The sequence below is a fragment of the Macaca mulatta genome, chromosome 2 (genome assembly GCF_049350105.2).
Source record: "Macaca mulatta isolate MMU2019108-1 chromosome 2, T2T-MMU8v2.0, whole genome shotgun sequence".
Lineage (NCBI taxonomy): Eukaryota > Metazoa > Chordata > Mammalia > Primates > Cercopithecidae > Macaca > Macaca mulatta.
The window spans coordinates 160,155,337-160,181,491 of NC_133407.1; the positions used below are offsets into that span (position 1 = coordinate 160,155,337).

General features: G+C 41.4%; 1 long non-coding RNA gene across 1 annotated transcript; it reads right to left on the reverse strand.

The window, feature by feature from the left end:
• Nucleotides 1-534: 534 nt before the first annotated feature.
• Nucleotides 535-26,048, reverse strand: LOC144339393 (uncharacterized). Its single transcript, XR_013414374.1, has 3 exons — nucleotides 25,919-26,048; nucleotides 6,365-6,481; nucleotides 535-991 (listed from the first exon to the last, which is right to left on the reverse strand). It is a non-coding gene; the product is annotated as an uncharacterized LOC144339393 (long non-coding RNA).
• Between the last annotated feature and the right edge of the window lie 107 nt (nucleotides 26,049-26,155).

The following is a 26,155-nucleotide window of genomic DNA, read 5'->3' on the forward strand; positions in this document are numbered from 1 at the left end:
GAACACAGATACCTCTTGGCAACAAAAAACAGACACTGGTGCGTATATGTGAAGAACTGGCTTACATGGTTGTGTTTTACTATGGAACAGAATGATTTAGGAAGTTCTTGTTTATATAGGTAGCCTAATTTACACATTTAGTTCAAAATTTCTCTTGAGCATCAGCTTAGTACTGTATCATTCTAGAAGGACATCTTATAGAGCAGGTGTCCCCAACCCCCGGGTACATGGCTTGTTAGGAACCAGGTCACACATAAGGAGGTTAGCAGTGGGCAAGTGAGCAAAGCTTCATCTATATTTACAGCCGATTCCCATTGCTCGCATTACCCCCTGAGCTCTGCCTCCTGTCAGATGAGTGGCAGCATTAGGTTCTCACAGGAACGAACTCTATTGTGAACTGCTCATGTGAGGGATCTAGGTTTCACGCTCCTTATGAGAATCTAAGGCCTGATGATCTGTCACTGTCTCCCATCACCCCTAGATGGGACAGTCTAGTTGCAGGAAAACAAACTCAGGGCTTCCACTGATTCTATATATGATGAGTTGTATAATTATTTTATTATTATTACAATGTAATAATAATAGAAACAAAGTGTACAATAAGTATAATGTGCTTGAATCATCCCAAAACCACCCCCTCTCCTGATCCATGAAAAAAACTGTCTTCCATGAAAGTGGTCCCTGGTGCCAAAAATGTTAGGGACCACTGTTATAGAGTATCACGTTCTCAAAATGCTAAAATCTACATGACATTTTCAACATGTGACATCATCATCATCATCATCATCACTAATACTATTTACCAGGGCATGGTTTGAATTGGTGACTTTGGTGCAATTCATTATTGGCAGCCAAATGCTTCATCCATATCTTCATATTGAAGAATTTGTTATCAAGAAACTACTGGTTCTGCTTTACAGGAAGTCTGTTATCAGATATCAGATGGCGAGTCCCCCATGTCTTCAGATGTTCAAGCAATATTGTGGATGGTCTAGAAAGAGTTTAAGACATGCTGTTAAATGTAGGGCTAGATAATTCTCTGATTCTTTGATGTAGTCTGGAAAGAAACAATCCGTTGTCCAGTTAATAAATGTTTAGTGTTTTCATATTTAAGACAATCACAATCCACAAATGTCCCTAGTAATTTATTGTTTTTAAAGAAAATGACTCTTTTTATTCCTTGCTAGTGAAAAATGTACAATTTATATGCTGCACCAAGAAAAATAACAGATATACTTTCTTCCATTCATTTTCATCCCAAACATATTAAAAAAAATCCATTGATTGTTCCTTGCATTGCATATCTTCTTATTAAAAGATATTTCCTACATGCAACTAGTAAGACATGCTGACTGTTGTCAGCTCTAAATTTATGTAAAGGTTTTTTATTTTTGTTAAAATGTTTGAAATTTGCTTTTTGCTCCACACCTCACCTGTTTTTGATAAATCCGTGCTAATGAGTACATAGGAGATAATAAATGAGTTCCGAGAAACCCAATTCTCCATTTTTCAACAAAACACAAGTAGCACTACTCTCTTTATCCCTTGGGACTCCTTCTCTGTATTTTGAAAGTGGGGGATAATGTCAGTGGCAGTTGTTGCTAAGGATCTCTGCACAGAGTTAGGGCTTCACTGTCGGCTTCCTGGTTAGATGGGGCCATGTGACTAGTCCTAGTCAGTGAGCTGTGACCAGAAGTTATGTATGTACCCTCCGGACCAGAGCATTTATGTGCTGGTACAAGCCTCTCCATAATGACTGGCAATGCGTGAGATGGTGGCTGCTGCAGCCATCTGGGTCTCTAGCCAACCCAAAATGGGGACATAACACCAGCAAGAAATAAATATTTGTTCTTTTAAATCACCAAGATTTTAGGGTTCTCTGTGGCTGCAACAAAACCTAGACTATCCTGATACAGGCTTACCACCGTGTTCTGGATGTGTGGTGACCAGGATGGTAGCTACTACTCACAGGTGGCTATTTAAATTTAAGTTACTTAAATAAAATAAAAAATTCAGTTCCTCAGTTGTATGAGTCACATTTCAAATGCTCTATAGTCACATGTATGTCAGTTTTCAAATTATGTGAAATTAAAACTGAAAAGCTTGTGTGCAAGTCTAGTGAGTATGGTCTATAGTTTCATCAATTGTATTGGATAATATAGTCTCAATACTCAAGTATTGTTCTTAATTCTTTATTTATATTCAAATATAGTTTTCACTTTTTAAGACATTTTAAAGGCTGGGTGCGGTGGTGCACACCTGTGGTCCCAGCACTTTGGGAGGCCAAGGCAGGAGAATCACTTGAGGCCAGAAGTTCAAGACCAGCCTGCGCAACATAGCAAGACCCCATCTCTATTTCTTAAAAAAATAATAATAATAATAATTAAAAAATAAAAAGACATTTTAAAAGTACCAGTTCTATGACCTCAAAATCTAAATAGTCCTGCAATTCACAAGCAACTCTCAGATTATTTCTGATATGAGACAACCAACAAGGCCAACATTCTCCAACGTCTTTGGAATTGCTGCTTGAGATGGGGGATCACACATGGGGGATCAACAGGCCATGTAGCCGGGGGTTGGGGACACCAGTGAGATGGATGCAGAAAGGGAGAGAGACAAGGCTGCTGAGGCAGAATTTCCTCAACCATGGGTCAAAAGGGAGAGGAGCCATCCTGAGGCTATAATCCTTCCAAACTCAGCTGCCTTTTATCAGAACTCCCTTCCCACTGGAATTCAAAACACTCAGGAGATCTATAGTGCTTGGGGACAACATTGAATTTCTAACTGCTGCGTGCTGGAGATTTTAGCCCACAGGACTTATCCATGTTCCAAATGCTTATACTCTGCAGGAAGCACTCATGTCAGAGACTTCAGTCCCCCGAGTCTCTGTTTGAGGCCTGTGGTAAATTTTCACAAGATATTTTGTGACTCTCTTAGACTAGAGTTCTTTTGGCTGGAGATAACTAAGGGAGAAGGAGGTTACAAATTAACCTAAGTCAATGTGGTCATTCATGTTTGTTATTAATAACATCTTTAAGGCAGGTATCAGTAGCCTCCAACAGTTAAGATATAGATTGAACTATGGGGCTTCTCCACAACCACGCTTCAGGTGGTATGTTTCAGAGATAGTCTTAGGCCAAATGTGTCAAACACTTATTAGCCAGCAGTCATACAACCAATTCTGCAAGCTCCATGAAGTCCCAGATCTGTCTCTCCGGAAAGCACCTTACATGTTGTCACTGAAGGCAAATGCTGCAGAGTACTTGGGTAGGAGGCAGCTAACCTGGTTAATCAGTGGAGTCAGTTCCTCTTGGTGTTATCCTAGGAACCAACTTGTCCGACTTACCCACCATTTTCATTCCCTCTGTAAAATAAGTTACTAACTCTCACCTCTACCTCTTACTACAGCTGTGTAGGTTGTGCCTCAGTTTCCACAGCTATAACATTAGCGTAACTGTACTTCCACATTCACGGGTTGATAGAAAGATTAAACGAGCTTTATGTGCCTGACCTTATGGTAGGCCCTCATTCTGGCACTCAGAGATGCTAAGATGTATCAGAAACAATCTCTAGTCTGAAAGAACTGATTACATTTCTGCAGGAAAAAAAAAAAAATGTGAAAAAGTTATATTCAGTCAGCCCTCTGTATCCATGGGTTCCAAATCCATGGATTCAATCAATTGGAGATGGAAAATATTTGGTGGGGGGCTAGGTACAGTGGCTCATGCCTGTAATGCTAGCACTTTGGGAGGCCGAGGCAGACAAATCACCTGAGGTTAGGAGTTCAAGACCAGTCTGGCCAATATAGTGAAACCCTGTCTCTACGAAAACACAAAAATTAGCTGGGTATGATGGCAGGTGCCTGTAATCCCAGCTACTTAGGAGGCTGAGACAGGAGAATTGCTTGAAGCCGGGAGATTGTGGTTGCAGTGAGCCAAGATCACACCACTGCATTCCAGCCCGGGTGGCTGAGTGAGACTCTGTCTCAAAAAAAAAAAAAAAAATATATATATATATATATATATAAAATACATATATAATATATATAAAATATATATAAAATATATATGTATATATACATATTTTGGGGGTGGGGAGTTCCACAAAATTCCAAAAAGCAAAACTTGAATTTGCTGCTCACCTAGTACTACACTGAATCTATGTGAAAGAGTGATGTGTAGGCATTGTATTAGGTATTATAAGTAATCTAGAGATGATTTAAAGCATACAGGAAGATGTGCGTAGGTTACGTGCAAATACTACATATGCCATTTTATATAAGGGACTTGAGCAACCACAGATTTTGTTATCTGTGGGGGTGTCCTGGAACCAATATCCCACCAACAACTGTACTAAAGATGGAAGGTATTATTTTAAGTTCTATCCACCTCCCAAAAAAAAGGACCTTTGAAACTGAAAGTGCCATGCAATTGTACAAAAAAACAGTTGCTGTGAGTTTAGGAAATGTTACAACTCTTAATCTTGTCCTAAGGAAAAGTTTTAACTTCCAGTCCCTAAATATTCCCTTCTTCACAGTCAAAGGAGAAAAGCTCATCTGACCTTATGAGTATTATTTTTCTATCAAGAGGAAATTTCCCAGAGTTAGCTTGACTTAAAATAATTACACTTAACTTTTATCCTGACACATCCCCTAAGTTCTAATTGATACTTGCAAAAGCTGACTTACATTGACTTCTTTCTGGCTGCATATTAACCACAGAACAAATAGGGCTCTGAAGGCTGAGTAGATGTCTTTTTCAAATTGTCTAGAAAGCTAAAAACTGAGGCTCTTGTTTTCAGAAGAATCAGGAGATCAAGGAAATATCAGCTTAGGAAATAGGAAGCTACCATAGTAGAGAGAAAGCCACACATGAATTACTCAAGAGAAGCAGTGATTCTCTACCCCTCAGAACTTTCATTAAACTGATAGTAAAGGGATAACAATGTTCTTAAAAGAGCTGTAAACTCTTCAAATATAAAGACAAATACGGGTGATGACAGATGGAAAATGTCAGAATTCTGGAAGATGGAAAGCAAAGAATGGATAACTGATGTGGAGCAGAGAAACTGAAGCTAACATCCTGCATAGGAGGAAGCCAATAGGAAAGCAAGTCCGTCTGCCCTGAATTCTCCAAAGGCTAGAGGCTGGACAGCCAAGTACCTATGAAAGGGAGCCTCACAAGGTATGACTCATACATGCAAACCAAGGTCTTTGAGGTCAAAGCAGCTCAAAAGTCCACTAGGAGATCAAGGCAGAGGCAGAGATTGTTGGGAGTTAGGATAGAGCAGGAGCCAGGAGTCAGGAGTTAACTCTGGACTCTTCGATACTACCCATGTCAAAGTGCAGAAAAGACTCTGACCTCAGAAAGGCATTTGTTTGCTAAAGGCTTTTTAAAAGACCATTAGGCCAGGCACGGTGGTTCATGACTGTAATCTCAGCACTTCGGGAAGACAAGGTGGGAGAATTCCTTGGGCCCAAGAGTTGAAGACCAGCCTGGGAAACATAGGGAGACCCCGTCTCCATAAAAAAAATAAAAATAAAAAACTTGTGTTTTAATTAGCCGGGTGTGGTGGTATGTGTCTGTAGTCCTAGCTTCTTGGGAGGCTGAAGAGGGAGGATCGCTTGGACCTGGGAGATTGAGGCTGTGGTGAGCTGTGATCATGCCACTACACTCCAGCCTGGGCAAAAAGAATGAAACCCCATTTTTTTCTAAACAACAACAAAAAAAGACAGATTAGCTTCTTTAAATTGGTTGTCTAAGAAGTCAAATCATTTAGATTTTCAATAATACACCCTCTTAATGAATGCCTTATATTCATTTATTTAAAATAGAAACTCAGTTGACTAATCTCCATTTAATCCAACTTGCCCAACTTAACCACAACTCTCACTTCTTCTGTAAAATGACTAATGCCCATATACTTCTGTTCCCACTAACTGAGGTGCATATTTACTGAGAGTCAAAATGGGTTTGTTCTTAAACTTATTTATGCCAGTTGTACTTGTCATTGTAATTATACAATTTGATTAAGTATTACATAAAGCAACAAAAATCAAGTACTAAGGAGAAGAGTAGTTGTTTCTATGGAAGCTAAATTGAGACTACTGGTCATGCCCGGCAGATTGAACACCTGCATTTTCTTCTGTTTCTCCCAAAACCTTAATAAAGGAACAAAAGTCATAAACCCACAAGGGCAAAGAATGAGAGAGGAGATACATTAGAGTTGAGATGTCAGCAAAATTTTGGAATAGGCTAATTGGTAATTAATTTTAAGTTTCAACTTTTTCCATTCTGCAAGTGTCTGCAGGGGAGAAAGCCTCAAAAACAAGGTGATTCAAGCTGGGTATGGTGGTACACACCTGTAATCCTAGCTACTCGGGAGGCTGTGGTAGGAGGATCCTTGAGTCCAGGAGTTCAAGGCTTCAGTGAACTATGATCATGCCACTGTACTCCAGCCTGGGCAACAGAATGAGACCCTGTCTCAAAAAAACGAAAAAGGCAAGGTAATTCCTACCACAGAATTAGCAAAAGCAGGGGAACTAGATAGCCCCCTCATCTCCTCCTCCTCTAGCCCATATGGCCATCTGACAGTCCCTCCCCGCAACCCTGGCAGGAAAGTGGATCTTTCAAAGTTGGACTGGAGAGACCATGGACTTGTGGACAACAGGCACAACTTGGCGGGTGAGAGGGAGGAAACTGAGAAAACTCAGGGATTGGGGAGAGTCTGCATACTGACCTTTGAAACTCCAGCCCTCTCCCACTGCTTGGCTGCCAGAACTCTGACTACAGGGCAAGACTGGCTACAGAATTTGCAGGGCCCAGTGCAAAATAAAAATGTAAGGCTCTTTGTTTAAAATAAAATTTTCAAGATGGCAACAGCAGAGCATTAGAACAAGCGTGAGGTCCTTCCAAGAGCAGAGCCCTCTGAGACTGCATGGGATGCTGGCCCATGAAGCCAGCCCTGCGCAGGTTATTCCTACACAGGCAAAGGATTGAAGGACTGTTCTTGGAAACTGGACAATCCAGAGAAATGACCCACATACACTGTCATGTGGGAATTTCTCAATAAAAACGTCCAATTCTCATCAAATTGTCAATGTGGGTACTTTATGCATTTAACGGTAATTATTGCACACAGAAAAATTTTTCAGAAACCATTTTGTTCTTTTTTTTTTTTTTTTTTGAGACGGAGTCTCGCTCTGTCGCCCAGGCTGGAGTTCAGTGGCACCATCTCGGCTCACTGCAAGCTCCGCCTCCTGGGTTCATGCCATTCTCCTGCCTCAGCCTCCCGAGTAGCTGGGACTACAGGCGCCCGCCACCTCGCCCGGCTAGTTTTTTGTATTTTTTAGTAGAGACGGGGTTTCACCATGTTAGCCAGGATGGTCTCGATCTCCTGACCTCGTGATCTGCCCGTCTCGGCCTCCCAAAGTGCTGGGATTACAGGCTTGAGACACCGCGCCCGGCCCATTTTGTTCTTTTTAATTCATATTTTACCTACTGCAAATTTTAAAACCCCGTTCTTCCTTAAACTTTTAAATTCAATTGGCAGATATGATTTGATAGGTTTATAAAATCTACCAAAATGCAATATTAACTTTTAAGGGGACTTTTAGCATCTAGTTAATTAATTCCCTTAATCATTTTAAAATCATATTCATAAATGTAATAAATAACTGTAATCCTAGCTACTTGGAAGGCTGAGGTGGGAGGATTGCTTGAGGCCAGGAATGCAGTGAGCTATGTTTGTGCCACTGCACTCCAGCCTGGGCAACAGAGTGAGACTCTGTCTCAAAAAACAAACATGGCTGGGTACAGTGGTGCACATCTGTAATCCCAGCACTTTTGGAGGCCGAGTTGGGCAGATCACTCGAGGTCAGGAGTTCAAGACCAGCCTGGCCAACATGGGGAAACTCCGTCTCCACAAAAAATTAAAAAATTAGCCAGCTGTGGTGGTGCGTGCCTATAATCCCAGCTACTCGGGAAGCTGAGGCAGGAAAATCTTTTGAACCCAGGAGGCGGAGGTTGTAGTGAGCTGATATGGCCTCACTGCATTCCAGCCTGGGTGACAGAGTGAGACCCTGTCTCAAAACAAACAAACAAACAAATGAAAATTATTACCAGCATATAATAATTTCCTTTTCATTTTAAATTCTTCAATTGGCTTATAACAAAACTTCCCAGGAAAAGCTCCTACAAATAACTTCTCAAATATAATAAGTCTTATAATAATTAAATTTATAAATACAATAGGACTTAATTTCTCTTAAATGGTCCAATACTGTTATAAATTTAGTAAGTGTTAAATCTTGAATCCCAAATCTAAGTCAGTTACACAATTTATATGTTAAATTGGAATCACAGGCTAATCTATTTCTCTAACATGCCTTTTTTTTTTTTTTTTTTTTTTTTTGAGCAAGGTACCGTCCAGGCTGGAATACAGTGGTGCAATCATAGCTCACTGCAGCCTCAAACTTCTGGACTCAGCCTCCCAAGTAGCTCAGGACTACAGGCATGTATTGCCATGCCTGTAATGAGAAAAACCTGGAATCACATAGAAAAACCTTCCCCCAAACTGGGAGGGAGCCGAGAGACCAAACAATGACTCAGACAAGTCCAGCTGAGCAAGTAGATGAGTTTGTTAGGACTTACATAGCAGGTACTCCCGGACAGCAGCAGGACAGCTTTAGAGACCCATGCTGCCTCCCATCCCTATGCTGCTTTTAAACTAATTTTCTGGCTCTTTGCCTACCATATGTGTTATGGGACTTTTTTCCCAGGTAGGTTCTCAGATACTCTCTGGAATGTTTGGGTTCTCAGGGACACCTGCTCCTTGACAGGACAGAGTAAGACCCCATCTTTAAAAAAAAGAATAAAAAGAAGTACCTAAAATAAGGATTTTAACTAACATTTAATACCATATGTTTACTTTGTAACTTTCCTAAATTCTAAATTTTATAAAGTTAAAGAAAGTTGTTCATTTGAAGAAATATTACCTTTCCACTTAGGGGAACATCATCTTCTCAGCTGGCTGAGTTTACTCTGACCAAAGACTTCAGCTGAGCATGAGACTTGGAATTATAAGACACCCTGGAAACATTTCTTGTGACTGATTGCCAAGCTAAGTTCCTTTCTGTAGTCACTACATTTTGGACTCTAAAATCCAGTCCTTGAGTTTCAGTCCTAAATGTTCCTTTGTTCCTGGAGTTTGCAACCCCAAATAAAATTGTAGCTAGGAAAGGCACAGTAATCCCAGCACTGAGAGACCAAGGTGGGTGAATCGTTTGAACCCAGCAGTTCGAGACCAGCCTGGGTAACATGGTGAAACCCTGCTTCTACCAAAAATACAAAAAAATCTGCTGCATGTGGTGGTGTGTGCCTGTAGTCTCAGTTACTCAGGAGGCTAAGGTGGGTGAATTATCTGAGCCCAGAAGGTTGACGCTGCAGTGAGACATGATCGTACCACTGCATCCAGCCTGAGTGACAGAGGGAAAACCTGTCTCAAAAAAAAGATTGTAGGTAACATCTTTCATCACTACTTGGTTTTACATTTCTTCAGTTCTCCTTGGATATGTAATGTTTTCCAACTTACCTGTAAAGATACGGTCATTTCATTGGATCCTCAGGATTCTTTTTTTTTTTTTTTTTTTTTTTTTTGAGACCGAGTCTCGCTCTGTCGCCCAGGCTGGAGTGCAGTGGCCGGATCTCAGCTCACTGCAAGCTCCGCCTCCCGGGTTTACGTCATTCTCCTGCCTCAGCCTCCGGGTAGCTGGGACTACAGGCGCCCACCACTGTGCCCGGCTAGTTTTTTGTATTTTTTTTAGTAGAGACGGGGTTTCACCGTGTTAGCCAGGATGGTCTCGATCTCCTGACCTCGTGATCCGCCCGTCTCAGCCTCCCAAAGTGCTGGGATTACAGGCTTGAGCCGCTGCGCCCGGCCCAGGATTCCTATTTAAGTCTCTGTGTTAGTCAGGGTTCTCTAGAGGGACAGGACTAATAGGATAAATGTGTATATGAAAGGGAGTTTATTATGGCTCACAAAATCACAAGGTGAAGTCTCACAATAGGCCGTCCGCAAGCTGAGGAGCAAGGAAGCCAGTCCAAGTCCCCAAACCTCAAAAGCAGGGAAGTTGACAGTGCAGCCTTCAGTCTGTGGCCAAAGGCCCAAGAGCCCCTGGCAAACCCCTGGTGTAAGTCCAAGAGTACAAAAGCTGAAGACCTTGGAGTCTGATGTTCGAGGACAGGAAGCATCCAGTATGGGAGAAAGATGGAGGCCAGAAGACTAAGCCAGTCTAGTCCTTCCACTTTCCTCCTCCTGCTTTTATCCTAGCCACCCTGACAGCTGATTAGATGGTGCTGGCAGCTGATTGAGGGTGGGTCTGCCTCTCCCAGTCCACTGACTCAAATGTTAATCTCCTTTGGCAACACCCTCACAGACACACTCAGGAACAATACTTTGCATCCTTCAATCCAATCAAGTTGACACTCAATATTAACCATCACAGTCTGTTAAAACCTTTTTGGAGTTGGTAGAATCCCAAAATGTTTTCATGTCCTTCTTTATGGTAGGGTCACACCCCTATGGACATTAAATGACATCCAACTGAATTCTGCATTATCATGGATTTGTCAGATAGTGCTAAGATCATTCTAATGACTCTGAGCATTCTACAGCAAGGCCCACAGTAAACAGGCCCCAGCTAGTCACAGAGTTTCAGTTCTTAGTGCTTCACTCTTAACTACAGGCAAACAAGTAAATACCATCAGATATTTGAGGAAATTTTTCTAACACAAAAGACAAAGAAGACAACAAACATTAAAAAGAACTTGGAAGAAATAGAGATCATATAGGGAGGAGAGGAAAACAATAATTAATATCCTCAAAGAAATTTAAGAAAATATTATACCCAAAACCAAACAGGATGCTATACACAAAAAATAAAAATGAAAAAAATTAAAGAAGCATTCAAAGAATTAGGTTGGAAGACATATTATAGAAATCTCCCAGGAAGAAATTCAAAAAGAGGCCAGACACAGTAGCTGACACCTGTAATCCCAGCACTTTGGGAGGCCGAGGCAGGCGGATTAATTGAGCCCAAGATTTCAAGACCAGCGTGGGCAACATAGTGAAACCCCATCTCTATAAAAAAATTTTTAAAAATTAGCCAGGTGTGGTGGCGTGTGCCTGTAGCTCCAACCACCTGGGAGGTCGAGGTTGCAGTGAACTGTGGTCGTACCACTGCACTCCAGCCTGGGTGACACAATAAGACCCTGTCTCAGAAAAAAAGGAAGAGGAGGAGGAGGAGGAAGATTAGCAGGGGGAGGAGGAGGAGGGGAAAGAGGAAGAAGAAAGAAGAAAAAGGAAGAGGAAGAAGAAGAGGAAGAGGAAGAAGAAGAAGAAGAAGAAGAAGAAAAGAAGAAGAAGAAGAAGAAGAAGAAGAAGAAGAAGAAGAAGAAGAAGAAGAAGAAGAAGAAGAAGAAGAAGAAGAAGAAAGAAGAAGGGGAAGGAGGAGGAGGAGTGGGGGGGAGGAGAAGAAAAACAAGAAGACAACAATGAACAACAGGAGAGAAAAGATAAGAGAATCAGAAGAGGTCCAATGTGCAAACAACAGGACACTAGAGAGAAAAGAGAAAATGGAGCAGAAGTAGAAGTCAATATCCTACCTCACAAAATACTAATTTTCTAGATCAGTGGTTCTCAAATTGTGGTTTGGAACTCCAAGACCATTTCAGGGGGAACATGAAGTCAATACTATTTTAATAATAATGCTAACTCGTTATTTGTCTTTTTCACCCTCTTTCACCAACAAATGTAGAAGGGAGTTTTCCAGAGTCTACCCGATGTGTAACGATGTGATCATTCTGAGGGTTTATATTTTCTTGTGATCTTAAATTTTCTTAGTTCTAATTTCTAACTGGTAAATAATACATAGTTAAAAGCCACATTAGGAAAAGTTCTTTAGGATCCTTAATAACTTTTAACAGTTTGAGAACCACTGTTCTAGGTGATCATTTAATCTAAATATAGCTAAGCATGTTTGTTTGAAGCTCCTATACAACACCCAAACTGCAACCTATATTACTATTGTCTCCTCTTCATTTTCTCTGAGCTTCCCACTAAAAATTCCACTCATACAAAAACATCATAGAATTTACTGACTTTGTAAGGGATGTGGATAAAGGAGTTTATATCAAACAGCATTTCACTTCAAACCCCCGCAAGACCTGCCTCTTCTGCCAAGTTTCCGTTTTTACTTTTCCCCCATGCTCTCTCTGGTTTTGTCTGGTGCAGAGGAGTACAGTGGCCCACTCAAGGCTCACTGCAGCCTCGACCTCCTGGGCTCAAGCGATCCTCCTACCTCAGTCCCCTGAGTGGCTGGTACTACAGGCGCCCACCACCATACCTGGCAAATTTTCATATTTTTTGTAAAGATGGGGTTTCACCATGTTGCCCAGGCTAGTCTTGAATTCTTGGGCTCAAGCAGCCCACCCATCTCAGCCTCCCAAAGTGCTGAGACTACAAGTGTGAGCCACCTCGCCTGGCCTCCATCCTCTCTCTTAGTATTGTTGTTTTCCTCTTACCCTTTTCTCTTCCCTCCTATAGGGAAGTTTAAGTTTATCCAAGATTTAGCTAAACTAGCAAAAAACAAAACAAAACAAAACAAAAACCCCATATTATTGATATCTACCCTTAATAGAAGACAGAAAGAAAAAGTGGAATTATAGTTTCAGATACAAAGAAAAAATTTAAGGCCAGGTGCAGTGGCTCACGCCTGTAGTCCCAGGATTTTGGGAGGCCAAGGCAGGAGGATCACTTGAGCCCAGGAGTTCAAGACCAGCTGGGCAACATACGGAGACTCTGTCTCTACAAAAAGTTTAAAAATTAGCCAGATGTGATGGTATGCACCTGTAGTTCCAGCTACTCAGGAGGCTGAGGCAGAAGGATTGCTTTAGCCTGGGAGTTCAAGGCTGCAGTGAGCTATGATTGCACCACTGTACTCCAGCCTGGGCAACAGAGTGAGATCCGGTCAAAGAAAGAAAGAAAGAAAGAGAGAGAAAGAGAGAGAGAGAAAGAAGGAAAGAAAGAAAGGAAGGGAAAGAGAGAAATTTAATCACAAAAACTGCTACATTCATTGGAGAAAAAACAAAACACATGTTCTCAGAACATGTTCTCAGAAAGAACATGTTCTCAGAAAGAACATTTTAAAACAAATGATGCTGTCTCTCAGCCAAACATAAACGTTATTAATATATTGGTATACCCCCTTCCAGATTTTTTTCTCCATAGACAAATAGTATACCTAATTGTTAAAAAATGGGATCTTACTACATGCCATGTATAATCCACTTTTTTACTTAGCATATTCTAAACAATGTCCATGTCAAATACATCTATGCAATATTATTTTCCCAAACTTAAAACTTTTTCAAAACCGGGCGTGGTGGCTCATGCCTATAATCCTAGCACTTTGAGAGGCTGAGGCTTGAGCCCAGGAGTTCAAGGCTGCAGTGAGCTGTGATCATGCCACTGTACTCTAACCTGGGCAACAGAGAAAGATCCTGTCTCTAAAAAATAGGAAATAAAAAATAAAAATCTTTTCAAACTGAGAAAAAAAATTGACAGTTTCAGAAACAATCTTCTGCCCTTCACATACAATCAATGTTAGAAGAAGATTCACCCTGAACATCTCACTTTTCTGCATGGCTCAAGTCCTCTGATCAAAGGCAATTGCAAACAATTCAAGAATACTTATATAAGGAGACATCTCAGGATAGTAAAGTGTAGACATGTTTCCCTCCCTGGAGATGGACCAGGATAGTAAAGATAAAAAACTCTTCTTCCTCCCTTCCTGGAGAAGATTTGCTTACATTCCAGAGTAAACTAAGGTTTCTCTCTCCCTGGAGGGGAAGATGGGCACGTCTCTGGCAGTTATATATAAGATCAGTGTTTCCTAATTTTTACAGGGTTCCTCTCCTGTTATGCACCCCACTGCATGTGCAGGTACCATCTCGCTCTCAGGATGACCCTTGGAAACCAACATGGGATGTTGCTTTGGCTGCTGCTTTTGCTATGAATGATTAATTGTTTTTGTTTTTGACTCAGAAGCCTCATTTAAAAGTAAGTTTCTGCAAAATCATTTTTAATGGCTGAATATACTATTTTAAGCTTCCATCATAATTTAGTCAGTCTATACTGCTGGACATTTAGATTGTTTCCAACAGTTTGGAAATATTCATATTGTAAATAGCATTGTGATGAGCTTTTATAACTAAATATTTTTTCACATCCTAAATTCTTTCTTTAGGATAAATTCCAATGGCTAGGTGCAGTGGCGTGTGCCTGTAGTCCCAGTTATCAGCAGGCTGAGGTGAGAGAATCACTTGAGCCCAGGAGTTTGAAGCCAGCCTGGGCAATAAAGCAAGATCCTATCTCTAAAACAGATAAAAATAAAAAAGTTCCAAGAAGTGTAATTGTTGGGTCAAAGGACACACATAATTTTAAAGTTTTGGTATGAATTTATGTATTTCCAAGCTCTCTTCCAGAAAGTTTATCAATCTATACTTTCAATAGCAAAGTGTAAGAACACAACTGTTCTTATACCTCTGCCAACAGTGTTACTGACATTTTGAATAAGGAAGAAGGAGGAGGAGGAGAAAGGAGGAGGAGGAGGAGGAGGAGAAGGAGAAGACATCTATCTCATTGTTTTAATCAGCATTTATTCATAAATGTGATCCGACTTCATTAGTGTGTTCATTAACTATTTGTAGGGAGACTATAGCCTGCAGCTGATCATAGAAAGTCATCAAATACCAAGGCAACTATCACACAGCCTCTCACATGTTTCTGTTCTCTCTCCACATCTGCTGAGGGCTCAGTTCTTCCAAGTTCAGATTCTCAAAGAGACGAATCTGATATAGCCATTTCATATTAGATTGTATCACCAGCCAGTCTAAGTGACCGCTAACTGGAAGTATAGGGTGGAATTTAGAGTCTGAATCCTATCACCTGTCCCTCTTTTCCTCCAGGGTTTTGCATGATAGAAAAACTAGATCACCAGCCAAACAATAATCCAAATGTCAGCTGTCTTTTTTTTTTTTTTTTTTTTTGAGATGGGATCTTGCTCTGTTGCCTGCCCAAGTTGGAGTGCTGTGGTGCTACCACCACCTATTGCAACTTCAATCTCCCCAGCTCAAGCCATCCTCCTGCCTCAGCCTCTCAAGTAGCTGTGACTATAGACATGCACCACTACATTCAGCTAATATTTTTATGTTTTGTAGAGACAAGGTCTTACTATGTTGCCCAGGCTGGCCTCGAACTTCTGAGCTCATGTGATCCTCCCACCTCGGCTTCCCAAAGTGTTGGGATTACACCGTGCCCGGCCCAAATGTCAGTTGTCTTCATGGTTTGTCATGCACTCAAAAACATACCCTTGAAAAGTTTTCTGATGCTGGCCAGTTTGGGGATGGCAGCAGGGTCACGCCTCACTTTCCTGAATTGAAGATAGCTTCCTGGCCTGGCAGGACTGATCAAAATTCCACCCCAGTTCCCACTGCCAATCACAGGCAGAAAAACTAGAAAAGAGAAAGACTGGTGCACTGCAAAGCAGAAGGAAGAGAAAGCCTGGCTGCCTTTCAGTTTAGTGACTATGCAGAATCCCTTGTCTCCAAGTAAAAGCGTGCCCCTGTGAATTTCACAGATCTTAATTGATCCTATTAATCTTTTCTCCTCCCTGTGAATAGGCAGAGGCCAGATATGTTTATTTCTAATATTCCCTGTGATAGAAGTTTTTCATTTTTGGCCTCCCAGTATCTAAACACACTTCCTATCTGGAAAAAATTCCAATAAAGAAGCTTAAGTGTGGACAAATAGCCCCTTTCCCAGATCCCTTGTCTCTAGAATTTGGGCACGGGACCTTCCAATCAGACACTCCTACCTAAGACCTTGATTCTGGAATAACAGAAAGAAGCAAATGGCACTTAGAATCTTTCCAGAGGTGGAAGAGGAAGCAATAAGGGTACTGTCCAATGTCCAGTGGTGGCTGTGCCAATGACAGACGCAGTTGGATACTAACCAGATGCTTCCTGTGTATTGATTTGGTCTCTATTTCTGGCTGCTTAATTTCCCATGGCTCCTTTCCAAGTGCCAAGCCTCATTATTCAGCTTTTCCATCAATTTTGTGAGCTATTCAATGTCCTTTCAATAAATTCATTTTCTCTCTAACCAACCAGAGTTAGTCTCCGTTATTTAGGAACCTGGAAATTTGGTTAGTACATACGTCTTTTCGTGCCTTTTCTATGAAGACAAAAAGATAAGAAACAGGAGTGCCCACCTTCAGTTCAGAAGTATCCACTATCCTGACTTTTGTGATAAACATTTCACGGTTTTGCTTTATAGTCTTAGCATCTATGTATGTAGTCAGGGGAATGAGAATAATATGGTAGAAAATATGTCCCCTGTCTGTCAACAGGGCTTCCCTGAAAGAGATGGCAGTGACTCCAGTCTCTAACATTCTTATTATGTCCAGATTAACTATACGATAGCTTCCTGGATGACAATCCTGGTGCAAACCATCCTATTTCCTACTATCAGGATTCCTCTTTGCTTTTAATTTATTATAAAATGCTTATGCATATTTAACATGAGATGTATCTTACATATAAAGTATATGTAAGTTATGAGCATAAAAATGAAATGAACACTCATGAATCCACACCTAACTTAAGAACATCACCAACAATGGTGAAGCTACCTGTGCACTTTTCCTAGATGTCATACCTCTGCCTCTCCTTGTGCTGGTCATTCCTTTGTTTAAAACAATTATGAAATATAACTGACATAAACATAAATATACATGTTGATGAATCATCACGAAAGGAAAACCTACGGAACCACACCCACGTGAGGAAATAAAACATTTCCTACTCCCAGAACCCCTCCTCATGCCCTCTCCCAGTCCCTGCTATTTGTCCCCTCTTGGTCATAAAATCCTCTCTCTCCATCAGAGATATCCACTATCCTGACTTTTGTGATAATTTTCTTGGCTTTTCTCTACAGTTTTACCACCTGTGTCTGTATCCCTAAACAACATCATTTCATTTGGCCTCATTTTGAACTTCAGATGAATGGATCATACTGTATATATTCTTTTGTGCCTTACTTCTGTCATTCAATATTTTGTTTATGAGATTCATCCATGTTGCTGAGTAGAACTGCAGTTTGTTCATTTGCATTGCTGTAAAGTATCCCATCATAGGAATGTACCATGATGTATTTACTTATTTTACTGTGGATAGACGTTGTGTTGTATTCAGTGTGGGGTATGATGAACAATGCTGCTTTGAATATCCAGATGGATGTATCCTAGGAGATCTTTAAGGTCATCGACCTGGCAGTTGAATAACCATCACAGTATATATGTGTCTTCAACTTTACTAGATAATGGCAAATTGTTTCCCAAACTGAATGCATCAATTAACCAACAGCAGTCTGCAGAGTTTCTGCCGCATCACACCCTTGCTAACAATTGGTGTTATCAAACTGTTGAATTTTAGCCCATCTAGAGGATAATTAATGGTATCTCACTGTGGTTATACTTGCATTTCCCTAATTAATAATAAGACTGAGCATATTTGTGTATGTTTATTGACCATTTATATTTTCTTCTGTTAAAGTCTTTGCTCATTTTTTTCCAATATGATTGTCTACTATTGATTTGAAAGAGTTTTCATATATCCTGGAGGCTAATTCTTTATCAATTAGACATGTGGCAAATATCTTCTACTCTCTACCTTGCTTTTTTGCTTATTTCATGCTATCTTTTGGCAAACAAAAGTTCTTTATTTTAATATAGTCAAATGTACGAATCTTCTCATTTATGGTGATATTGATAGTTTTAAAACTCTACACCTTTGAGGTCATATTCTTAGGTATTAATTTCTATTTCTTAAAAAATTAGATATGGGAGTTTTCACTATGTTGCAAATGCCAACACCCGTTCTGCGAATGAGAAGCTAAACCTGGAGCCATGGCAACTTGAGGAAGCTGAACCTCCAGGATCCTTGAAGGGCACACTAAAGATGCCTTCTGGCTTTTAGCAGAGGTATATAAAAGTCCTTCTGAAGGAAAGCATCCCAATGTAGGTCCTTGGAATTTCCGTTGATTTAAATTCAATAAAATAAACTTACAATAAAAAATTACAGGGAGATAAGCCACCATGAGTCAGTGAAAAACAACAACGACAACAACAAAATGATTTAGTCCCCCAGAAACTTCAAATATTGGAATTATCATATAGGGAAAATAAAATAAGTCTGTATAAAATATTTAAGAAAACAAAAGATGAAATACAAAACATAATTTATGTCCACATAAAAACCTGCACATGAATGTTCATAGGAACTTTATTCGTAAGTGCCAAAAATTAGAAGCAACCAAGATGTCCTTCAATTGGTGAATAGGTTAAAAAAAAAAAAAGAAGGTATATCCAGACAACGGGATATTATTCAGTGATTGAAAGAAGTAAGCTATCAAGCCATGAAAGACACAGACAAACCTTAAGTGCATGTTGCTAAGTGAAAAAAAAAAAAAGAAAAACAACGGAAAGGCAACATCCTGTGTAATTCCAACTATATGGCATTCTGGAAAAAGCAACACTGTAGAGACAATAAAAAATCAATGGTAACTATGGGTGTGGGAGGAGGCTGGTTTGGGATGAATGGGTAAAGCACAAATTTTTAGGGCAGTGAAACTATTATGTACAACGTGCCATGACAGATACATGGTATTATATATTCATAAAAACTCATATAGGCAAGGAACAAGGGATTATTAAAAATGACCAGGCAGATTTGAAAGGTTTGTGTATTGTTTAGGAAGATAATAAAGATACTGATTAATATTAGACTTTAATGAGTTAATGATCCATGCTGTAATTTCTATGGTAACCAATAAAAGAAGAGAAGCAAGATGTACAAATTCCAGTGAGTAGAGGGGGAAGAATTAGTGATTATAAATGCAAAAAAGGAGTGATATGGTTTAGCTCTGTGTCTCTACCCAAATCTCATCTCAAATTGTAATCATCACTTGTTGAGGGAGGGACTGGTGGGAGGTGATTGGACCATGGGGATGGTTTCCCTCATGCTGTTCTAGTGATAGTGAGTTCTCACAAGGTCTGATGTTTATGTGTGTGTGGCAGTTCCCTCTTTACTCTCTCTCTCTCCTGCTGCCTTGTGGAGAAGGTGCTTGCTTCTCCTTCACTGTCCACCACTGTATTTGTCCCTTCTCACACAGCTATGAAGAAATATCTGAGACTAGGTAATTTATAAAGGAAAGAGGTTTAATGGACACAGTTCTGCATGGCTGGGGAGGCCTCAGGAAACTTACAATCATGTTGGAAAGGGAAGCCAACATACCTTCTTCACATGGCAGTAGGAGAGAGATATGCAAGCAGGGGACGTGCCAGATGCTTATGAAACCATCAGAGCTTGTGAGTTTCACTCACTATCACAAGAATAGCATAGAGGTAACCACATCCACGATTCAATTACCTCCCACTGGGTCCCTCCCACAACACATGGGGATTATGGGAACTACAATTTAAGATGAGATGTGGGTGGAAACACAGCCTAATTGTATCAGCCATGATTGTAAATTTCCTGAGGCCTCCCAAGCAATGCAGAACTGTGAGTCAATTAAACATCTTTTCTTTATAAATTACCCAGTCTCAGGTATTCTTTATAGAGGTGTGAAACTGGACTAATACAGAAGATTGGTACTGGGAGTGGGGTACTGCTATAAAGATACCTGAATATGTTGAAGCAAGTGTGGAACTGGGAAACAGGTAGAGGTCACAACAGTTTGGAGGGCTCAGAAGAAGACACGAAGATATGGGGAAGTTTGGAACTTCCTGAAGAATTGTTAAATGATTTTGACCAAAATGCTGATAGTGACATGGACAATAAAGTCCAGGCTGAGGTGGTCTTAGGTGGAGATGAAGAACTTATTGGGAACTGGAGGAAAGGTCACTCTTGCTATGTATGCTTTAGCAAAGAGACTGACAGCATTTTGCCCCTGCCCTAGAGATCTGTGGAACTTTAAGCTTGAGACAGATGATTTAGGGTATCTGGCAAAGAAATTTCTAAGCACCAAAGCATTCAAGATGTCACACGGCTTTTTCTGAAAGCAAACAGTCATATGCGTTCACAAGGAGATGATCTAAAATTAGAACTTATGTTTAAAAGGGAAGCAGAGCATAAAAGTTTGGAAAATTTGCAGCCTGACAATGCAGTAGAAAACAAAGACCCATTTTCCAGGGAGAAATTTGAGCCAGCTGCAGGAATTTGCATAAGTAACAAGGAGATGAATGTTAATAGCTGAGACAATGGGGAAAATGTCTCCAGGGAATCTCAGAGATCTTCAGGACAGCCCCTCCCATCAAAGACCTAGAGGCCTAGGAGGGAAAAATGGTTTCCTGGGCTAGGCAGGCCCAGGGCTCTACTGCTGTGTGCAGCCTCAAGACATGGTTCCCTGTGTCCCAGCCACTCCAGCTCATGGCTAAAAGAGGCCAAGGTACAGCTTGGGCCATTGCTTCAGAGGATGCAAGCCCCAAGCTCTTGCAGCTTTTATGTGGTGTTGGGCCTACAAGTTTGCAGAAGCCAAGAGCTGAGGTTTAGAAACCTACGCCTAGATTTCAGAGGATGTATGGAAATGACTGGATGTCCAGTCAGAAGTCTGCTGCATGGGCGGAGCCCTCACAGAGAACTTCTACTAGGGCAGCAGAAAAGGGAAACGTGGGGTTGGAGTATCCATACAGAGTGCCCACTGGGGTACTACCTAGTGGATCTGTGAGAATAGGGCCACTGTCCTCCAGACCCCAGAATGGTAGATCCACCAACAACTTGCACTCTGGACCTGGAAAAGCTGCAGGCATTCAACTCCAGCCCATGAAAGCAGCCTTGGGGGCTGTACCCTGCAGAGCTACAAGGGCAGAGCTGCCCAAAGCCTTAGGAGCCCACCTCTTGAATCGGCATGCACTGGATATGAGACATGGAGTCAAAGGAGATTATTTAAGAGGTTTAATATTTAATGACTACCCAACCAGGTTTCAGACTTGCGTGGGCCCTTTGTTTTGGCCAATTTCTCCCATGTGGAAGGGGAACATTTACCCAATGCCTATACCCCCATTGTATCTTGGAAGTAACTAACTTGTTTTTGATTGTACAGGCTTGCAGGTGATAGGGACTTGCCTTGTCTCAGATCAGACTTTGAACTTGGACTTTTGAGTTAATGCTGGAATGAGTTAAAACTTTGGGGGACTATTGGGAAGGCATGACTGGAACAGCACATGCAAATTCCCTGAGGCAAAAAAGGAGTATTGCTTGATGGAAGACCTAAGATGAGGCCAGTATGACTAGGAGGGGCATGGTGAGTCTGAGGAGGCAGGTAGGCTCTAGCCTATGCAGATTTTTGTATACCACATTAAATATTATATGCTTTATCCTAAGTGTCATCAAAAGCCATTTAAATATCTTTAGGGGGTCGGGTAGAGGAAGGTAGTAGACATTAACAAGCTTGTATGTGAAAAAGATCACTCTGGCTATACTGTAGAGCAGGGGTCCCCAACCCCTGGGCCACAGACTGGTACAGGTCCATGGCCTGTTAGGAATCCAGCCACACAGCAGGAGGTGAGCAGCAGGCAAGTGAGCATTACCACCTGAGCTCCACCTCCTGCCAGATCAACAGCAGCATTATATTCTCAGAGGAACACAAACCCTATCGTGAACCGTGCATACAAGGGATCTAGGTTGCATGCTCCACTTAATGCCTGTTGATCCGAAGTGAAACAGTTTCATCCTGAAACCATTCCCTCTCCAGTACACAGAAAAATTGTCTTCCATGAAACCAGTCCCTGGTGCCAAAAAGGTTGGAGATCGCTGCTGTAAAGAACAGCCTGGAATTGGGCTGAAGTGACTGAAAGAAGATACATTGAGTTTTAAATTGACTTCCAACTGAACAGAACTGTATGCACTCCTGCCTCCTCCTACTTTCCCATTAAGTAGATTATATTGGAAAAAAAATCAGTCAAATGAATGAAAGAAGCTTTCAGATGAATGATTATTTGGTTTTGTAAAATGGTTCACTTCTTTATTTCTTTTGCAAAGAAATTGTTTTGCCCTCTGATTACAGTGTGCAAGTTGGGCTCACCAACTTGCACTTTAAAAAATTCAGGAAGGTCGGGCGTGGTGGCTCATGCCTGTAATCCCAGCACTTTGGGAGGCTGAGGTGGGTGGATCACCTGAGGTCAGGACTTCGAAACCAGCCTGGCCAACATGGTGAAACCCCGTCTCTACTAAACATACAAAAATTAGCCAGGCATTGGGGCAGGCACCTGTAATCCCAGCCACTTGGAAGGCTGAGGCAGGAGAATCGCCTGAACCCGGGAGGCGGAGGTTGCAGTGAGCTGAGATTGTGCCATCGCACTCCAGTCTGGGGGACAAGAGCAAGACTCTGTCTCCAAAAAAAAAAAAAAGAAAAAAGAAAAAAAAGAAAAAATTCAGGAAAACTGCCTTGTTTTCCTGAACAAGGAACAGAGGCAACAGAATCTCTAAACAATCTGCAACAATGGTGGAAAAGGATGGGACCCTGACAATTGTCAATTTATACCTCTCACTTCATCTCTTGAGGTCTTGAAACTGCTTTTGCAAGAATTATAACAGTGAGAAAATTATGACTGAAAGAGATCTGATCTAACCAGCCCCCATCTTGCCTCTGCAAATCAAAGAACATGACCAAGGCAAGTCTCAATCATTTTAGGAGGTTTATTTGCCATAGTAAAGGATGCATGCCAGGGAAGCAGGTATATGCTTATCTCCAAAGATTATTTTGAGGGCTTCAGTACTTAAAGGGGAAAGGGTGGATATTGGGGGAAGATAAATTTTTTTTTTTTTTTTTTTTTGAGATGGAGTTTTGCTCTGTCACCAGGCTGGAGTGCAGCGGCGCAATCTTGGCTCACTGCAACCTCCAAATCCCTGGATCAAGCGATTCTCTTGCCTTGGTCTCCCAAGTAGCTGGGACTACAGGTGTGCATCACCACGCCCAGCTAATTTTTGTATTTTTAGTAAAGATGGGGTTTCACCATACTGGCCAGGCTGGTCTCAAACTCCTGACCTCATGATCCGCCTGCCTGGCCTCCCAAAGTGCTGGGATTACAGGCATGAGCCACTGCACCCAGCTGAAAAATATTTTTAAATTGTGTCAGTAGATAAAAAGACAAAACAGTTGCATCCTTTTGAATACACAATTTTCATGTGAGGGGGGTGTGGAGGAAATATTCATGCCTTCATCTGGCTCAGTTAATCTGTATTTTTACATAAGATAACATAGACAATAGGGCAGAGGAAGCAATCAGATATGCATTTGTCTCAGGTGAGCAGAGGGAAAACCTTGAGTTCTGTCCTATGTCTCATAATTGTGAAGACATCAACTTATATTGCCAGGTTGAAATTCAACAGAACTGTTTTAGAGTAAAGATCTTTGGGCCTAAAAGGAATTTACTTGTGGGCAAAATGTGAGGGAAGTATATAGCTTTTATCTTTGTAGCCATCTTATTTAGGAACCAAATGGGAGGCAGGTTTGTGTGACCCAGTTCCCAGCTTGACTTTTCCCTTTGGCTCAGTGAATCTGGCGTTTTCCTTTCTCACCTTTAACCTCCAATACTGCCCTTGGTCATTCCTGGGCTTGGACCAAGCTAACTTTGGGAGAAACTTAGTTTATAGTTTAAGTGATAATAGCCCCTCCCCAAAACTAAACCACTTTTGTAAAACTAATGAAAAGCCACCAGGTTAGAAGGATAAGAGGAGCTTGAATTCTGCTAAGACATAGGCTTCGTTAAGTTAAATAGATTACCAGCCACTATTGCAGAGGTCACAAGATTTGCAGCTCTCCCAATTGTAGAACCTAAGATTGGCCTTTTGAGATAACCTTTCAGGCTTCTGCATTTCGGATGGCCAACGACCCCACTGGGACCTTTGACTCTTGGCTCAACCAGTCCTGTGGCCTCCACCCAGAAGCAGGCTTAGTGCAGGAGGACCATTTTCCACATCCCTATAATTGCATTCCCAACCAATCAGCAGCACCCATTAATTGCATCCCTATAATTGCATTCCCAACCAATCAGCAGCACCCATTCCTCCAGCTTCCTGTTTGCCAAACTGTTTGTGTGTGTGTGTGTGTGTTTTTTGACTACAGCTCTCAGATCTTAGCCAAACTATTCTTGGAAAACCCTAGCCTCTGACTTTTGGGGGAGATTTTGAGTAATAACTCCATCTCATGTCAATTAAACTCTTTATTGCAATGCCATGGTCTCCATGAATTGATTTTGTCTGTGCAGTGGGCAGGAAGAACGTATTGGGTGATTACAGTGTCATGGATTTAAATACCACCACCCCCCTCAGAACTCTGAGAAAAGATAAATGGCTCTAACAGCTTTGAGCTGTCTGAGCTATGTGAGGTATGCAAAAACTTATCAGGCCCAGAGAAACAGGAGTTTGCCTGGGGGCAATTGTTTAGACATTCTGTTCCTCACCTCACCCATTCTGAGCCTCACCCATTATCTTCATGTTCCTGGAATCTGTGATACAAATAATAGTTTATAGCCAATCAATAGCTAATGTAATTTTAATGTAAATTCTTAGTAAACAACTTAGAAATTGCCTCTTTTTCCTTTAAAAACCCACTCATAACTGCTGCTAATCAGAGTGTATATTTACGGTAACTTGAATCTACACTCCCAGGTAGCCATCTTCAACGTTTACGCTTGAATAAACTTCCTTTCAACTAGATTCTTACCTTTTTTATTATTTTAGGTTGACAACTCTCAAATTTATATTTCCAGCCCATTGGACTTCCTTCCCGAACCTCAGGGTCTAAATCTAATTGTCTATCCAGCCTCTCCACTTGGATGTTTAATAAGGATTTCAAATTCAACATATAAAAAACAAAATTCCTGACTTCCGCCTTAAAAACAGTTTCTTACAAGTTGCTCAAAATGCCTTTGACCTCACACTCCAAAACTAATATAGCCACAAATCTTATGATTCTACTTCTAAAATATGCCCAGAATTCATTGTTGTTGTCATCACCTCGATCTCCACCACTCTGGCCCACACCACTATCACTATAGCTGGATTATTGTAATAACTTCCTGATACCACTTCTCACCAACTAATACGAGCATTTTCGTCTGGTTCCCTCAGGGGTCCTTAAGCCCCAGGCTGCGGATAGTACCAGTCCGTGGCCTGTTAGGAACCAGGAGGCACAGCAGGAGGTGAGCAGCAAGCAAGGGAGCATTACCTCCTGAGCTCCGCCTCCCTCAGATCAGCGGTGGCATCACATTCTCAGAGGGGAGTGAACCCTATTGTGAACTGCGCATTGGAGAGATCTAAGTTGTATGCTCCTTATGAGAATCTAATGATAAATGTAATGCCTTTGAATCATCCTGAAACCATCATCCATCCCCCACCACGAAACCGGTCCCTGGTGCCCAAAAAGTTAGGGGCCGCTGCTCTATATAATCCCTGGGAGACCGATGACTTTGTCTCTTTCACTTAGTGCCATGAACTCCAGGGCAACTTTGTGGACGCTCCATAAGTACTTGCTGGAATGAACCCATATATATTTTATACTACCACATATACAGTAATACATTTAAGGAGCTGCTTGGGTGTGTAAAAAATTGCAGGGGACGTTTACAAATAAAGAACCTCCTGAAACAAAGCAAAATGGAAAGTGGGGTCAGCTGGTTGAAGCAGTGCCCACAAGCTGCTCCAGCTTCCCAAAGCAGACAGGTTTTCCACCTAAGCCAACATCCTTTTATTTTTAGTCACTATATCTATAAATCTACTCCCTTACCCCGCACCTCACTCTCAGCCGACAGCCCAATGGGCTTATCCTCTTCTCGCCCTCACGATGAGCGAGTCCATGTGGTCTCAGGCTGCAAGATGCACTTGAACACCTGCCCAAACCTCACGGACGACACTGGATTCTAGGCCTCCTGGGCTTCTCCACTGTACTAGGAATGTAAAATCAAAAGTCAGAAAGAAAACTTCGGAGGTGGAATCTCCAACCCGGCTACGGGTTGGAAGTAAAGCGCATC